General features: G+C 49.0%; 1 non-coding gene across 1 annotated transcript in view; it reads right to left on the bottom strand.

Annotated features, from left to right (window-relative positions):
- Nucleotides 1-667: 667 nt before the first annotated feature.
- LOC123800064 (uncharacterized) overlaps nucleotides 668-18,584 on the bottom strand; it is a 35,369-nt gene continuing 17,452 nt past the window's right edge. The window contains exon 3 of the transcript XR_015724659.1: nucleotides 668-844. This is a non-coding gene — a transcript (uncharacterized LOC123800064). The remainder of the gene's footprint in view (nucleotides 845-18,584) is intronic.

The raw sequence follows: 18,584 nt of genomic DNA, 5'->3' as shown, positions 1-18,584 counted from the left end.
CAAACATGCATCACGGCTCCACTCGGGTACCAGAGTGTCCACCAGCCCCATGTCCACCTGAAGACTCCCCAGAGGAAGCGCAGGCCCACGCACAAAGGAAGCCAAGGACCTCTGTGGCCATCCACGCCCCTCAGTCAGCCACACGCGTCAGGGACTCCCTGCGGTCCCCGTCCCCGTGTTCAGAACGAGCCAGCCGGCGAGCCCAGGGGGGTGACTTGGTGAGCCCCAGCACTGCACTTTGTGTTTTACTCACTTAGATACTTAGCTGTTTTCTGGCATGTTGTCTTTGCTTCCTTCTGAGCCCGTGGAAGGAACCACAAACCTCTGGGTACCTTGACACTCTCAGTGACTACATTACTCCCCCTAAAAACTTAGTAAAGGGAAGTCTCACTTCTCTGAGTAGAAACTTCCAACTTGGCCTCATGACAGAAATCACCCAGGTCAGCTTACCAGGGCCTTCTTCCATGGAGTTGAGGTTCATTTGTGTAGTGTGAAGATGAGCAGAACCTGGGCAAGCCCTGCAGCACATCCCTCCCTGGGTGCCCCTCGGCACACGAATCCAGGGAACCCCAAAGCCAGAGGCCGGCTGGTTCCCGCCTTGTTCCCCGCACTGTGAGCTCCGAACCAGCTCTGGGCTTTGAGAGACATGCTCTGTGCTTACCGGAGAAGGGGGCGGTCCTCAGGGGTATCTTGATGGGTGCCAACGTCAGGAAGTGGCAGGGCTGCACGCTGGAGGGGGATGGGCCCCCAAGTCCCTCGGGGTCCACAGACACCATGGCGGCCGCGGCGGTGATGGCAATGCTGGGGCCGCTGCCAACGGGCTTCAGGCTGTTGTGACAACCACCTGCAGAAGAGAGACAGGGAGGTCAGCACAGGGATGCCCGGTGTCCCCCAGGGGGATGTGCCACTTCCTGATGCAGCATATGATCGCCCGGAAAACAAGGAAACCCATGCCATGTGCCGATAACCTAGAACAAATGGCATGAGTTCTCAATCTGTCCAGGTGTTGACTGTGCAGAGCACAGGCACACCGCTGCGTGATGTTTGGTGAGTCACATCGGGGACACGTGGGCCGTCGGGAGCGGCTCCTTGGCTGTGGTGCACACGCGTTACGTGCATAACCAGGGACGGTGGTGACAAGCACGCAGCTTCTCGGAGCAGCGGGGGATGAGGGCCAAGACAGGAGCGCATAAGGCAGGAAATGGGCTGCTGTGGGTCAGGGTGGAGAGGGTTCTCCGGAGCCCGGGAGGCTCAGCTGATCCTTGAGGATGTGGCTGCCCCCTGCCCGGCCTCCGCAGAGGAGAAACTCGATACCCCTATCAACTTGGGCAGCCCCTTGTGAGGAGTCAGGCTCCAAACTTGCAATTCAGCTCGTCTTTCCTGGCGAAAACATGAAAGTTTGCTTCTGTCTCTGCCTTTTCTGTAAAGGTTTTTTGGGTTCTTTTGGGGGTTTTTTGCTGTTTTTTCTTTTTTTTAAGGAATCTTCAGTCCCTAAAATAACTGTGGTTTCTGAGAAATATTCTGTAGGTACCAGCTTATATTGATAGTGCAAGTTCTGGAAAGCAATTTGGAAATATGTCTTTAAAATGTTAATATAGCTTACAAGTTTTGATCTAATGTTTCCCTTCCTAGAATTGACCCATGTGCTCAATGCCTAAGATTTAGAGGGAGAAAACTAGAAAAACCAGCAAAGGGCAGATGCTTGTATTAACAATGGTATGTCCACTCAAGGAGCCACCGAACAGCCGACAGAATCATACAAGAAAGAGCACTGGGTACCATAGGGATGGCTCACAATTGTTCAGTAAATAAAGCGAATTACAAAATCATTCCTATTTCTACACTATATAGTCATCCAGTCAACAACTCCTAATTTGGTTGACTAGATGCCAACCATGTTCCGGCTCTTAGGGACAGAGCGGAGAACCGAACAGGTGGAGGGCCTGCCCTCAGGGACCACAGCTCCCAAGGAGGGAGACACACGGTATACACTTCCCTTCTCTATTTGCTTTGTGTTGTAGGTATGGACACAATGCAGAAAAGTAAAGCAGGGAAGAAAAAGGATTGGGAATTGACATGTGGGTTTCATCTTCACACACGTTGTTAGAAAGGTCTGCCCTGGGAAGAGAGTTTACAGGTCACAGCCTGCAGGAGGCGAGACAGGAAGAGCTGGCCAGGGAGAGGCGAGGAAGTGCAAAGGCCCTGAGGCAGGCACCTATCCAGTGGGTTCCAGAAGCTGCAAGGAGATCAGGGAGATGGCGTGGAGGGGCAGAGATGAGGAAATTTGAGCATGGGGTCGGGAGGAGACTACACTTTGCAGGCACACAGAGGCATGTAGATGAGAGGAGGGTGCGGTGCAGAGGAGGGCCATGCTCTGACTTTCATTTCAATGTATCACCCTGGCTGCTTTGTTGGCAACAGACAGGAAGGGGGCCAGCTGAGCCCTGGCTACACTCTGCCAGATCCTATTGAGTCTGTCTTTGATTCTATCTTTCCATAGTGTTCAAATTCCCTTTGACGGGCATATACAAATTTTAAAAATGTAACTTAACTTTTATAGAGTAGCTTCTAAGTTTCCAGAAAAATGGAGCAGAAAGTACAGGGTTCACATATTCCGACACACCCAGCTTGCCCCCATGCTTACGGTCTTGCATCAGCGTGGTGCACTTGTTAACGACGGGGGAGCCAAAACTGATACACTGTTGTCAACTAAAGCCCAGAGTTGACAGCAAGGTTCGGGTTTGCTTTGCGCATTCTCTGAGCTTTGCCGAAGACGGACTGTCATGCATTCCCACCACAGAATACAGAAGAACTTCACTGTCCTGAAATCCTGTGTCCCGCCTGTTGGTCCCCCTCCCGAGCCCACCCCCACAACCAGATCCTTTTACTGTCTCTACAGTTTGGCCTCTTCCAGGATTCGTATAATTGGAACCACACATTGTGTACCGTTTTCAGACCGGCTTCTCCCACTCAGCAACATGTGATTGAAGTCTCTCAGTCTTTTCATGGCAAGATAGGACCTTTCCTTTTATCACTGAAAAATATTCCGTTGTCTGGAGGGACCACGGTTCACTCAGCTACTGAAGGGCATTGTGGTTGCATCCAAGTTTTTGCAATTATGAATAAAACAGATACAAACATGTGCGTGCCGTTTTTGTTTGGACGCGAGTTCTTTATCTGGGTAAACACCGCGGAATGTGCCTGCTGGATCTTGGATCGTGCGGGAAGACGACACTGCGCTTCGTAAGAAACGGGCAGCCTGTCTCTCAAAGTGGCCGCACCGCGTCACCTCCCCCGCAGCCAGGAATGAGCCCTCCCGCTGCACCTCCCCCTCGAGGCCTCTAGGGTCGGCATCCAGATGCCGGCCACTCTGACAGGTGTGCGGGAGCACGTCCTTGTTGTCACACACACGTCTGCAGTCAGAAAACATCTCGCTATTCGAAATACATTCTCTTACTTGATAATAAAAACCCATCATAGAACATTTATAAAATGGAATAAGTGTGTAAAAAGGTCCCCGCAGACTCCCCGGCTGAACACGGCTGATCATCTGTCGTGCGGCAAGCCAGCAGTTTCCTGGGGGCGCTGGCTGCACTGGTGTCCCCATCAGGCTGCAGGGGCAGCTTTTTCAGGAGATGTTACAAAATAAACACTTCCCTTATCATTAAATGGCTTACCCAGTCCAATTACTAATCGGAGCCTAGCATTCCAGGCAATACAGCTGACACACAAATTTGCCACATTGACTACAATCCCCATCATAACAGGTGTCGCCTCCTATTATAAATAAACATGACATAAACAACCGTTTGCAAAAACATTCATTTCTGCATGTACTGCGCTGGGATAGATGCTCAGGGTTGACGCAGTGTGAGTATTTTGGGTGTGCACGTGTCAGTTTAATGAGGTAAATCTGTGAAGGCCAGCACACCATAACAGCCCTCTACAAAGGTTTCTTATTAAATTCGGCTGCTGTCCCTCAGGACCCACAGTTATAGGATCTCACCCTGGGTGTGTTCACTGGGGTTTAGCCACCAGTCTGCACTGTTTAGGGACTGGCTGGTGAGATACACCGCCAAGTTCCATGACCTCGATGACATGCTGCCTGCTGGATTTGTCTAATAATCCCGACCTGCCGTTCAAAATAAGCATGACCTTTTAGCAATAAATGACAAAGTAATTACTGGTGTTTTAAAAGAAGCAGACGCTAAGACAAGAGTGTTTTGTAGATGGACATACACGGACATGTTTATTACCATGTGATTTTGTTGTCAAAAATAATATCTCACTTCCTGATTTCAACTCTACTATGAAGCTATAATCACCAAAACAGTGTGGTAGTGGCCTAAAAACAAACTGGGCAAGAGAACAGAATCGAGAGCCCAGAAATAAACCCAAGCATATATGGCTGAGCTAAGAACACTCAGTGGAGAAAGACTGTCTTCAACGGCTCTGGGATAATGGGATAAATGGAACTGGACCCTCGTCTTACACCACTCACAGAAATCAACTCATAATGGATTAAAGACTGAAATGCAAGACCCAAAACTATGAAACTAGAAGGAAACATGGGAACAAAGCTCCCTGACGTGGGTCTTGCCGACGATATTTTTTGGAATTACACCTGAAGCACAAGCAGTGAAAACAAAACAGACAAGTGGGGCCGCATCAAACCAAACAGCTCTGCACAGCGAAGGAAACTGTCCACAAGGTGCAAAGGCAACCCGCAGAATGGGAAAAATATATATTTGCAAACCATACATCCGATAAAGGTTAATATCCAAAATATACACAGAACCCCTACAGCTCAACAGAAAACACACAAATAATCCAATTTAAAAATGGGCAAAGGACCTCAACAGAAGTTTCTCCAAGGAAAATGTATGAAAAGCCAACAGGTGGGTACACCAGTGCTCCACTCACTCCTCATCAGGGAAATGCAAATCAAAACCACAATGAGGGATCGCCCCATGCCTGCGAGAATGGCCATCCCCCCAAGGATGAGACGACAGATGTTGGCGAGGATGTGGAGGAAACGGAGCCCTCGTACGCTGCTGGTGAGAGTGCAGATGGGTACAGCCGCGGTGGACGGCACGGAAGGTCCACCAGCACATTAGATACAGGGCGACCATGTGACCCAGCAATTCCACTCCTGGGAAATATATCCACAGGTAATGAAAACACTAACTCAAAAACCTACACTCCCAGGCGCACAGCCTGATTCACAGCAGCCAAGGTGTGGAGAGCACCGTGTCCATCGATGGGTGAATGGATGAAGAACGTGTGTGTATAAATATATGGACTGCTAGTCAGTCATCAAACTCAGGAAATCTTACCATCTGTGACAACACAGATGGCCTCTGAAGGCATTATTCTAAGTGAGATAAGTCAGAGAAAGACACATGCCACGTGATTTCACCGATATGTGGAATCTCTAAGAAAAACACACAATAAAAACAAAAACCCAAACTCACAGAAAAAGATCAGCCCTGGGGTTCCCAGAGGGTGGGGGGGGAGGTGTCAAAGGGAAAACTTGCAGGTGTGGAGACAGTGCTGAGAATGTCACCTAGAGCAGGACGCCCCAGCCGACACCGCCCAGGATTCACAGGAACGTGGTTAAAAGAATAAATCCTGAGAGTTCTCACCACACGGAGAAAAATGTTTTCCCTTCTTTCTTTTCTCTGTGTCATCTCTATACAAGCAGATGGCCGTCAGCCGGGCCTACTGTAGTGACCATTTCACAATGGACGTAAATCCGGCCAGCGTGCCCTACGCCTTACGCTTACACAGTGATGTATGTCAATGACTTCTCAATAAAACCGGAAAAAAAAGAGTCAGCTGAAAAGGAAAATAGATAAGTATACCTTATCTACCTCTTAAAAAAAAAGCCTGGAAAGATAGTTTTTAAACTGCTTTGAAATCATCTGGTTACATATAAAAATGCAGCCTCTCCAGGGAGTTCACAAAATCGACTGAACCGCATCAGTGAAGTCAGGACGTTCATAACCAACGGCCACAAAATGAGGCTCATAACTGGTGGGCGAGATGGAAGGTGCCCTGCTCTTCTTGCTGCCAGGGTTCCACCAGCTCCAGGCCGCAGCAGGGCACACTGTGCTGACATCCCAGCCAGGCGCCCGGTGTGCAAGCAGAACCTCGCACCCCGCACCCCGCACGCCAAGAGCACACGTGAGCCCAGGCGCACCTGTGCGTGTGTGTGAATGAGCAGAACACACGTCGGGACCTGGTGCTTCAGGTGAGCACACGGTAATAAAATTCAGGGAGCCCAGCTTGGGCAGGAAGTTGCTGGCCGCCTCGTGTTTTCCTCTCTCCTTCCTTCCCCGCACACCTGGGCCAGGCATGTACCGAGCATCTCCACCTGCCAGACTGCACCCAGCTTGGGACTGGGACATGACAGGAAAGGGGACACCCATGCAAACAGATAAGTGCTGCCCATGGACAGCAGCCAGCAGGTGCACAGAACCCGTGAGAGCCCGGGACGCCAGCTGCTCCCCCGAGGGGGCCTCTGGAGCCCAGTCTTGGAAGATGAGCGGGCACTCAGTAAATTGTGTCGACTGATAATAATTATCATCACTTCCCTTCCCCAAAGGACTGCAGAGAATCCCTTAGTTGAGTAAATAAGCAGAGAGATAAGAGGTGCAGCCAAAAAACCTGCTAAGCCAGCTAAGAGATAAGCCAGAAATGCTGGCCCATAAGGATTACTTATAAAAAAAATCAATGTTTTAAGCAAAACCGTAATGAACCCTGAGCTTCCCTTGAAGACCAGCTGAGGAGACAGTGCAGGCCAGCAGCGGGGGGAGTGCATGTGGCCCGAGCCTCGCCCCGGGCTCCTGTTTTATCACTGCTCCCATCGTCTGCCTCCTTCTCCGATTCTGAACTTGCACAAGCGCTGTTTGCATGTTTCATTCTGAGTAATCGCTCTGGCAGCCCTGCGAAGGAGAACTTCTACTGTCCTCCGTAGCCAGAGAGTGGGGCTCGGGGAGGCTTCAGGCACCACACAAAGGCCCCGGAGCAGGACGGCCGGAACTCCGGAGCAGGACGTCTGACGCGAATCCCCGCCGGCCTGGCGCTGGCGCCCCACGGGCTGGCCATGTGCCGCCTCCAGTCTGAGACAGCTGGGGGGACTGCCCGGCGGGAGGCCTTCCCCCTTCGCTCGCCGAGCCCATGGGAAGCCTGTGGCCACAGCCCCCACGCGGGCTTGTTTCACCTCCCTTGGCCTCCGTGACCCCGGAGGGCAGGCAGGCTCTGGCGGTCTGCTATCGTACCCTTCCAGAGCCTGCCGCCCGAACGGGTACCCAGCCAGCAGCTGGATTTTGCTTTTCTCAGGATACAGTGAGGAAACAAGAGAAAGGCTGGTGGCCATGGGAACGGGAACAGTGGGACAGTTGGGGACTCCAGAACTGCCCAGCAGCAGCGCGGCTTCCAGGTTTGGACTGTGCTGTCTCTCCTGCCCCCCTCCAGGTGTGCTCTCCACCCGGAGGGGGCCCTCAGCCACCGCGGGGCATAGGCGGTGCTGGAGAGGACGCACCCCTGGTCCAGGCCACTGTCCCCGCGGAGGACGCTCAGCCTCCCAGGGCTGCTCCGGCGTCAGGGCATCACCAAACCCTAAGCTGGGGATTCGAATCGGCAGCGGATTGCGGAGCAAACTCCCGCTAAAGGGTTAGCTCCTGCATCTTCCCCGAAGAGCAGGAGGAAGGCCGCACACACCTGGTCTACGTGAGAACCCCCCCCCCCAGCCTGGTGGAGCCAAAGACCCGCAGGTGTCCAGGATGGCAGAGGGGGACGTGTGAACCACGGGACTTCTGATGAGTCTTCTGCCGGGAGGGAACCTCCACTGACAACCCCAGCTGCTCCCTTCTCTGCGCTGAGGCACATATCCAAAAAAATAAACAATCATTAGTTTATTATGTCTATTTAGCAAATGATTTCAGCTCCGGTGGAAATCCTTCAGGCAATATATCTACCAACTGGTAATTATTTCTGCAAAAACGACTGTTTGATCAGAGCAGTGACTTCAGGCACGCGGTGCATGTGGGCGCCGTTCTCGGAGGCGAGTCTGGGGTCTGCAGCGGGCAGATGGGAGGGCTGCGGGGCTCGGCATCAAGAGTCCAGATGCCATCTCCCTTCCTGGCCCGAGAGCCCAGACCTCCGCTCCCAGGAACGAGGACATCCTTTCAGCAAGATGGGGACGGTGTTGTGTCTTCATGCGATGAGCCTGCTTTTCCCAAGGAGCTACTTTAGAAACGGTGGTGTTCTGTGTCCTTGTGTGGACACTTACCAGCTGTGGTGAGCGTGGAAATGACAGAGTGTCCATCCCCATCCCTAGACCCCCCTCCTGAATTGTTACCTTGGGTGAGGCTGGGTGGACTCAGGGTCTCGGAGTCAAGCCCACAGCTGTGGGGGCAGACCCTGAAGATCCCATGGTGCAGGTCTGAGCCCCGTACCCCCTGACTGATGATCCCTCCAGGTCACTGACCATAAAATGAAAGGGGTCCACGCTTCCTGGCTCTCGGCACTGAAGGGGCCTCCAGCTAGGATTAATTCAGCTCCTTCTCCTCACAGCCATGGGCACCTCTGGGGCTCCTCCCAAGGAGCTGAGAGCAAAAGATACAGCTTTGACTCACACGTGTGTGTCTCGAGCAAGGACACCTGATGATGCGAGCTCAGAATGTTCCCTGGATGCCACCAGGCCAATATGAATGAGCACCCCAGCCCCCAACTGGACAGAAGCCCAAATACCTAATCACAAGTCACCTTCTGGAGGCAGCGCGCATAGAACAGGAGCATGGAGTTCGCTCTCCCTGCGCGGCCCCGTAGACCCCGCACGAGACGAGGACACATGAGTTATTCAATGCCAAGACGGTGGCAAATTCACTTAGCTCCGTGCATCAGTTTAGAAATACTAATTTGTTTTAATTTTATGACTTCATGTAACTTGGTACACAATAATTTGAATATTGATTTTATTAAAACTAGAGATTAATTATACTACCCCAAAGAACAAATTGCCACTAATACTAGGTAATCTAAATGTCCTGACTGCTGTAATAAACTGAGTCAGGGAAGGAAAGGGGAAGAGAGAACAGGGGAGCAATTTTCTTCATTAAGAAACAATGGACCGTTTGACAGTAGCTTCCTCTGAGCGCCGTGAGCCCAGTCTTCCGCTCTGGGCCAGCACCCTTCCATGGCAGCCGGCTCTCTAGAATCCCAGCGCCCCCACAGGAAGGAGAGGGGTGTGAGCAGACCAGGCTGAGGTGCCCCAGGTGGGAAGCAGATGGTGACAGCTGGCCAAGCTGAGCCCAAGCACTGGCTCGGCATTGTCCCTTGTCTCCTCTGGACTCACTTTCCATCAGAACATCCAAGACCTGGCCACTTTCCTCACACACACTTATAAGCTCCTTGGGGGCAGGACTGTATGCACAGGACATGTCCAGGTAATGGGTATGCAGTTGGTGCTTCACAGATGCATGCCAATAGAATGGCTCCTAGACAACATTCACCTTCTGAAGGACTCACTACATAAGTGGCTTAGTGGGTTCCGTGGGTCCCTACGGACTTCAGAGTTCACTCCTGAGTGGGGCTCGCTCCTGGGGGGTCTAGCGATGCCTGTCCTACAGGTCCCCCGGGGGATGCATGTCTTTCCCTAAAGGAAGTGCCTTTTTCTACAGAATGCAGTGGCACCTGTGAAAGATTAACCTTTTGCCTTAAAATAAGTGTATTTACACTCCCGACAAGAAGCCCGAGGTTTTGCTGACCTTGAAGCAGGACAAAAGCTTATCTGTTTGCACGACAACAAAAGTTGTGTGGAGGGTTCCTTAATGCGTGAAGCAAAACTATGCTGTTTATCGTCGCACAGCTGTTTCCAAAGCACTTCATTATGCTCTGGGCACACATGATTTACACTCACCTCTTACCTGACTCAGAAGACCCCCTGGCAGTAACAAAGCACAGGAAATTATTCTCAGCCCGTGTCTTTCTCTTCAGAGACACATTTAGACAGCGATGCCATCAACCAGCCGACGATTTTTAGGAATTTTCCTGCTTTGCCGTGCCTATCTTCATTATGAAATTAAGATGATTGAATGTCTCATAATGGAGACACCAAATATGCCTTTTCCTTCACCACCTGCCGGAGTGGTTCTGTCCCCTGAACCTCCCCAGGTAAATGCGCGCGGCTGTTCCCTGGCTAGAAGGTTCAGGGCGGTGGGCGGGGCTTTCACGGATGACGTCAGGGCAACCATGTCTGCACCGAGGACCTTCCTCCTCAGAACCCAAGCGCTGCCCCCCACAAGAGCCTCTGGAACAGGGTTCCGTACGTGTCCCTGATGACGACGCACAGCACTTGGGAATAAACAATTTAAGACAGAAATGTTCATAAAAACGTTCTCATCATCAGTAGCTGCTGCTCAAAGATGCAGCACCGAATTCGCGCTGGGTTATGGCTAAGGATGGAGCCACTGTGTCTGTCCTTGTGGAACCGATGCCCTCCACGAGACCGGAGTCTGAGTGCTCCGAATGCAGACGCCGGTAGAAGCAAGGATCATGACGGCCCTGCTCACACTGGAGAATTCTCCTGGGCAGACCGGGCCCAGCAGGCCCGCGCCGGGCTCAGAACCTCAGCTCCTACCCCACAGGCTGATCGCCAAGGACAAGGGGAACTAAAATCAGCAGCCCCATTACAGAGACCGCGAAAGATACAAGGCAGGTTTTGGAGCATTTTTGAGCTCCGGCCCCTGAATCGTGCAGATTCTCTCCCGGGCGAAGCCAGCCTGCCCCAGAGCCTCAACAAGAGGCCGGCCAGGGAGCTGCCGCAGCTACGCGGACACGCCGCCAGGGTCTCCCGGGGGCCCTGAGAGATGGCCTGTGCCAGGCCGCAGCCCCGCACGGGGGCCGCTCTCTGCGCCTGCCAGCAGGGCGGGTCCCCGCGGCCAGGGCACGCACTCAGCGCTCAGTGCGCACGCATGGAGCACTCCCGCACGCAGGCACGCTCAGAACCCGCAGCCCGGCCTCGGGAGCCTCGGCGTGGTGTGCGGGTGGCCGCCAGCAGGACAGCGACGGGTTCGTGGCCACGCCAGCTGCTGGGTGGCAAGGACGTCCGGAGAAGGACACCCGCCGAGGCAGGGTTCTCTCCCACGCAGGGGGCAGGGAGGCTAGCCCCTGAGGTCACGTCTCAGCAGAGACCTTAAGGGAGCAGGGCGTGAGCCGCGGGGATTTCTGGAGGAACGATCCAGGAGGAGAACAGGCAGGTCAAAGGCCGCAGGCTGGTGCTCGGAAGTGGAAGGAGCCGGAGGGGTGGGGCCACCCGGGCTGTGCGTTTCCTTCCCCCTGCGGGGGCTTTGGTCACTCACCCAGGCTCTGGCTGAAGAAAAGGCCGCGAGGCTTTGCAGGCCTTCCTGGGGAGGGGCCGGGAGAACCTGGATGCTCCCTAGGAAGCCGCGCGGCCGCCGGCCCCACCCGGCCCCCAGGGCCTCCATCTGGGACTCTGACCCCACAACGCCGAGCCTGGGGCCATGGGAAGGGCCTGAACTCCCAGCGCCTGCGCAGTCGGCTATCCTATCCGCGAGGCGGGCCACCTCCTCCGGGCAGCATGTGTGCTGCGCAGGCGCGGCGGCCCCCACCGGCCAATTAATCTACACACCTGAGCCACTGCGGCCTTCTCCACACTCAAAACCGACCCCGTCAGTTCGGTAGGCATCCTTACCCGACTGACCTCCTGCATCCGGGCCGCCTGCCCCGCGAGTGGCTTTCTGAAGGCTCGGGCTGCGTCCGTCCTGCCGCCCGAGCTCTGCCAGTCACCCCGACGCTTTCCTGTCTCCCCCCTCCACGACCACAGTCCTGCCTACGCTGCCAGGACACCTGCAGCTGCCCCTGCGCTTAGGAGTTCATCCCAGGAAAGTCTGTGCCCCTCGCAGCCCCAGAGCCACGACAGCCGGGAGACCTCTCGCGGCAGCTGCAACAACCCCCTTCTGGAACCCGTCCAGCCTCGGGGCAGGACCCAGTGTCCCCTGCGGGAGCCTGTGTGAGAAGTCGGTGCTAATCCCCCTGCATGGGGAAGGCCCTCACAGAGTCCCTGCACACCGTGCACGCTCGGGTAAAAACCGCTCATTATCCTTGCAACTCCGAGGCAGTGTGAACCGGTGCTGACTTCACAAAGGGACAGAAGGGGGGAAGGGAAGGGAGCCGCAGGCAGGTAAGCAGGAGCCTAAGATGCTTGGGGCAACATATTCACCATAATCGCCATTCCTGCCCGTAAACCCCAGGCCTCTCCGCGTGCCTCGACTTCTTACCACCGAAAGCATTCCCAGGAGGGGCCAAAGAAACTCAGTACCATCGGCGTCAAAAGCAGAGGGCAGAAGCCCTGGAGGAAGTGACATTTGGGGAGACAGATGCAAGTCGCACATTGAAGGGTGCCCAAAGCCGAGAGGCCCATAGTCACATTAGTCTGGCATCCATGAACACGCCCAACAGAGGAGATGGGAAACCAAGAGGGACCCAGGAGGAACACAGGCCACCCAGTGTGCCCGTGAGGACAGTCACCCTTCAACAGACCCACCTCAATTTTTGGAGTCCCAGAATCATCCGAAGGAATGGAAAATGGAAGAGTTCAGAGTTTTAATGGGTCTCAGATGGCCCTAGCCCAAGGCAACCTGTCTAAACTCATGTCCCACTTCCAGCAGCTGGGTCTGCCTGTCCCTGCACTGGGTAAGCCACACCCTCAAGCAGTACATCCTGTCCCCACGGGACCTCCCACTGGGACTCACTGGGTGGGAGTTTCTCCCGTGTAGGAGCTAGCCTGCATCCTTAAGTGTGGAGCCACACGTGGCGTCTGTGTCTGCACAGGAACACACCTGTTCTGTCTACGGTGGCAACCTGTGGAATCGGGTGTCCTTGGAGAGGCACCTGTGACAGGCTGAGGGCAGGCAGTGGCAAGCCTTGTCACCAGAGGCTCTGCAGGCAGAGGCCCCCTGAGGCGGGCTATCCTGGGCCTTATCTTTTCCTTTCCCCAGTATAAAGGAAAGAAGTTTTGCCATCCATCGAATCCAAACAAACCTTGGGGTCCTGTCCTTCCTCTTCCATCTCAATGCTCTTTTCTTGACCTTTAGAGTCAGTCACAACAGTTCATTTATAAAATTTGCCGTGTGGTCGGTGAGAGCTGCTTAAGTGTCACCCAAGCAGGCATGAATGTCCCTGCTGCTCTTCCTCATGGTCTCAAAAGCAAAAATCTACTGCCAACAGTCACTAACCTCCTTCCTTCTCTTGCAATCGTAAAACTCCGTTCTCTGCATTCCAAATTGCGTCCAATCTTCCTTTTACTGAATCAGCAGACATCTTTTTGGGTGTCCATTATGTGCAAGGTCTTGCAAAAACGCATCTGAAGGATACCCTGCATTCCCCACACTGCATAAGTAAATCTGCTATGCAGGCTTGTCTCTCTAGCATGAAGAATGAATGTAAATAGGCTAATTAGAACAGAAGAGATTCAAGGTTCATTTCCAATTAAAAAAAATCCACTATATTGAAGATAATGTTACCTGAAATGAATACTTATTTTCCTTAAATGAGTGAATTATGTATTGCTTATGTAAAAGGCATTTACACTGATGTAAGGAGGAACCAGGAAGTTGCAAGTAAAACTCAGGACCAGCAGGTCATTATCGCGAGAAGAAATACAAGGACTGGTCATGGGAAAATATTCACATATTTATTCTTTCCAAAGGCAAATCTGACTTGAAGCTCTTGAGGCTTAACCTCCAGGGAGCTCATTCACGCAAACTCTCTCAAGCCTCCATCCTTAATTCCTATTAGTGACTTTGTCTTCTTTTCTGAAACACCTGGTCTGCCCCTTCTTACCACCTTCAGTATCTAAAAGTAAATATTGTCCAAGACAAATGAAAACCCATGCTTCTGAAAAGCCATTTGGAAAGAACTGACCCAATTCCCACGTCCCAGAGTACACATAAGAGCTGGATATTCAGGTCTAAATGCTTGCAAATTTCTCAGAATTCTAACAAATCACATTCACATGAATTCAACAAATTTAACAATGATTGCAGGAAATTTTAGACACAAGCAGCATTTTTTTAGGATTCCTGGTGCAGTTTTTCTGTTGTTTTAATTTGCAGTGTTGGTAATACATGGTAAGCAGAAGGGAACTAATTCTTCCTTATAGAAACCAGTGAAAGTAGCCTGGGGAGTCATACCAGAAAGACTGGGTCTCCCTATCTGAAAACTTTCTGCCAAAGGTATTTTAATCTGTTCCTACAACAAGTGAGACACTAAAATGTTAACAAAATCAGCTAGGATACGAGACCTATGGAAGCCGACTTTTTAATCTGTTTGGTTTACCATCTATCCCCCAGAGCATGGTATGTGGTAGGTCCTCAATCCATACTTGTGGTATTGATCATTGTTTAACATTTCCAAGCACATTTTAGAGGCAGGACACGTTGCCAGGCCCTAGAGATCCAGCAGTAAACAGCACAGGGATTTTGCTCTTGAAGAACTCACTTCTCACCTGCATGATGCTAATACTGACTACTTAAAGGAAGAAAATTATGGTTGGACAAGCTGAATATTTAACTTTTATCAAAAACTTTGTTTCTCATAAGTTAATTCCTTATAAGTCTTGAAACTAACTTTTGATTGAAATACAGTGCAGGTGATATTCCTATTTCAAGAGAAATCTAGGATACTCTGCTTGGCTGTCTGACCATAAGGGTATATAATGTGAGAAAAAAACGTACACTCTATTGGAGGAATACTTATTACACAATTGTTGGAGTAAGTGGATATGGGCCACTGAGTTGGCTGGTCTTCTCAGTCAAAAGAGTTGAGCTGACTTACGTTTCCAGCCGTGTGATGAGTTAGGTATTCTAACTAACGGACTCTCCAGTCACTGAAAAGAACAGCCCCAGGTAGACTCCACTTTGGGACGCTTTGCTAAGCTTGCCAATAGTAGAAGTGGTCTCCGAAGACTGCATCTCTTCTCACGTACGAGCAAGTATTTGGTCTCAGGTCTACAGGTAGCAGACAGGAGGGCAGGATGCAGCAGAGGCACTCTTGGGGGCTGGCCTGCAGTGAGATGGGAGAGCTGAGTCTAGGGTTTTAGAATTGGGCAGGAGTTGTATATTCATGGGGGACTTGTCTCATCCTGGGTAAGTGGTACCCCTTATTTCTGCAGAAGTAAGTATAAAACCTCTTCAGAGGAAAGCACAACCAACTCAGGCCCACTGACGTTCCACATATTACGATAAAGCGATAACCTCATCACTGAAGTACCCCAGATCACAGCAGAAGCAAGCCACTGGGGTGACGCTCAACCAAATAACAAACAAATCCGGATCCTCAAAGACCAGCAGCGTTGGAATCCAGATCCTCAAAGACCAGCAGTGTTGGAATCCGGGTCCTCAAAGACCAGCAGTATTGGAATTTCATACACAGAATGTAAGTAATCGCGTGCGCCACGTTCTCTAGAGAAGCAAGAGTACAGACACTGTATGCCATGAAGACACAGATTTGAAAAAAGAAGCCAATGGGATTTCTAGAGATTAAAATTATAATTGTGGAGATAAAACACTTCTTGGAAAGCTGAAACAGAATATTAGAGACCGATGAAGAGAGACTTAGCAACTGGAAAATACACCTGAAGAAATTGCCCAGAGCACAGCATAGAGAACAAAGAGATAAATAGCATGAAAGGAAAGGTGGGAAATTTTAAATAAAACTGAAAATATTTCTTATCGACATCTCAGCAGCAGAGGAAGGGCAGCATTTGAAGGATGTCCCAGAAACGAGGAAAGACACAAAGCCTCGGAAGCATACCATTCAACAAGTCATGAATTTTTAAAAGAACCACAACTAGACATGTTGTGATGAAATTATAAATCCTAAAGTCAGAGAAAAATCTTAAAAACCTCCAGAGACAAAAGACAGATGACCTACACAGGAACGTCATCAAGAATAATGGAAAACTTGGCAGAAATAAATAGATCCCATAAATCTCTCGATTAATATTAGTAAAGATTTGAGAAAAAATTACCATCAACCAGAAAACCCGTCCTTCAAAAACGAAGGGAAATTAGTAATTTTTTCAGATGAGCAGAAACGGAGAGATTTTACTACTTGCTGACCTTCACTTTAAAAAGATTCTGAAAGATTTAACAAAAAAGAAAAAATGATCCTGGAAGGACTGACTTAGGAAAATCAAATAGTTAATGAGTAGCAAGAGCAATAAGAATGATAAATGTCCTTTAAAAAACTGAGTAATGAACAATATAAGCACCTCACTTAGAAAAAGTAGGTAGAAAAGATGGTCAGTATTAGATTACTTACAATGCCCTTGTGCTATTTAAGAGAGTAGTGGCAAGACAGTATTCAACTTTAGACTTTTCAAGTTAACCACTTATGGCATAAGTTTAAGAGTATTTTTAAATAAGAGAGGGGCACCTGGGTGGCTCAGTTGAGCATCCAACTCTTGATTTCAGCTCAGGTCATGATCTCAGGGTCCTGAGATTGAGCCCCACCTTGGGCTCTGTGCTCAGTGGGGGGTCTGCTTAAGATTCTCTCTCCCTTTGCCCCTCCCCCTGCTCTCTCTTTCTCCCTAAATAAATAAATAAAATCTTTTTTTTAAAGAGTACTTTTAAATAATAGAAATACACTGTACAAATTCTAAACAATAGCAGAAAATAGAATTTTTAAATGAACAAAAAATTTAGTTAATAGCAAATAAAGATAAGCTATGAGGCCAGAAGAATTAGGAAAATAGGAATGCACACCCGAGGGTAGAGCAAAGTCCAGATAGACAAATACTTACAACAAAGGTAAACCGACCCACTGACCAGTTAAAAATAGATTGCTAATTGGAAAAGAATCCACCTATTTAATGTTTGAAAAAGGTACACTTAAATTGAAAGGACGCACAGAAAAGTGGACAGCAAAGATATGGAAAAAGACAGGCGAGCAGAAGAAAAGAGTGCACGTGTATTACACTACTATGAAATAGGTAACGAGCAAAAGTGCTGTGAGAACAAAGCACTGAGTGTGGAGGAAGTGACCGCGTATTGGTAAAAAGACAAAACTCACCATAAAAATAGAAAAAATATGAATGAACCTAATGAAATCGTGTCAAAATTTATAAGAGCAGCAGAATTGGAGAAATCCACCACCACAGTACAAGATTTAACCATATGTTTCTCAAATATTTTCAAAAGGAAAAAGTGTAATTAAACGATGTAATTATCAAGCCTATTCTAATGCCCACGTATGGACCCTTGCATCCACCATTAACCAATGCACATTCTTAACCAACATGACAAATGTATCAGCCACAAAATAAATCTCAACAAATTTCAAAAGAATTGTTGTTATATAGGCCACGTATCCAACCACAACTTATTTAAATTATAAATGAATAACGAAAAGGAAATTACAAAACTTATAAATGATATAATTAATCAGATATATCCTAAAAATCCATGAGACATAAAATTACAATAAAAATGTAAAATCTATAGAACTGAATGATGAAAATGCATTTACAAATTTGTGGGAAGCAGTGAAAATGATATGTAGAGAGAAATGTGTAGCTTTAAATCTTTTACTAGAAAAAAAGACAAAAAAATTAATGCACAAATACATAACTTAAGGATGTAACAAAAGAAAAAATCTGAATGAATCCAAAGAAAATGGAAGAAACTAGAGGCAAAATCAGAAATAAATAAGGATGAAAATATCTATAGAAAATATTTTTAAAGGGCAATAGTTGTTTCTTTGAAGCTCTAATAAAACGGGCAAATTTCTGGTGAAGTTGAACAAGTAAATTGTTTTTTTTTAATAAAGAGGTATAAATAGCAATATTATGTGTTTAAAAAAGACAAAACTATTAGTATGGTATCTTCAAGCAATAAGTAAATGTCACAAACAATTGTACCACCACCAAGTTGAAAATGTTACTGCAAGTATGAATTCCAGGAAAACCGTCTAGAACGTGTTGATCCTTGCAGGAATAAGAAACAGAAAGCATGAATAGTCATATGGCAAATAAATACATTAAATCAGGTGTTTAAAATCATTCCACAAATGAAAAAATAGGATCTTCTATTTTAAGAGGAAAGTCCCCAAAATTGTTTTCTAAAGGAGTATCCCATTCTAATATAAAACCCTTCCAAAGAATTAAAAAAGAGGGTCCGCCTCTCAATTTATTTATGAAGCCAATATAACTTCCACACTAAAAGCAGGTGAGCAGAGCAGAAGGAAAGACCCCACAGAGCAGGAGCACAGACCCACCGGCCCAAATGAGGGAATAACAGTAACGCAGCACTGCATATAGAAAAGGCAATTTGCAACGAAGAACTCGGGTTTATCCAAGGCATGCAAGTGAGTGAACGTTATTAATCTTTTTAATAACATATACTACAAAAACAAATTAAAATGAGAAACGTGTGGTTATCTTAATAGGAAAAAATATGGAAAAAATTTTACCTCTAAATTATGATAACAAGGAATAACAACTAACAGACTAGGAACAGCAGGAACTTTCCAAAGCTCCCTGACAGGGAATTAATAAA

This window comes from Ursus americanus, chromosome 6 (assembly GCF_024610735.1).
Source record: "Ursus americanus isolate L20-20 chromosome 6, mUrsAme1.1.p, whole genome shotgun sequence".
NCBI lineage: Eukaryota > Metazoa > Chordata > Mammalia > Carnivora > Ursidae > Ursus > Ursus americanus.
This window is presented reverse-complemented; position numbering and strand designations above follow the sequence as displayed.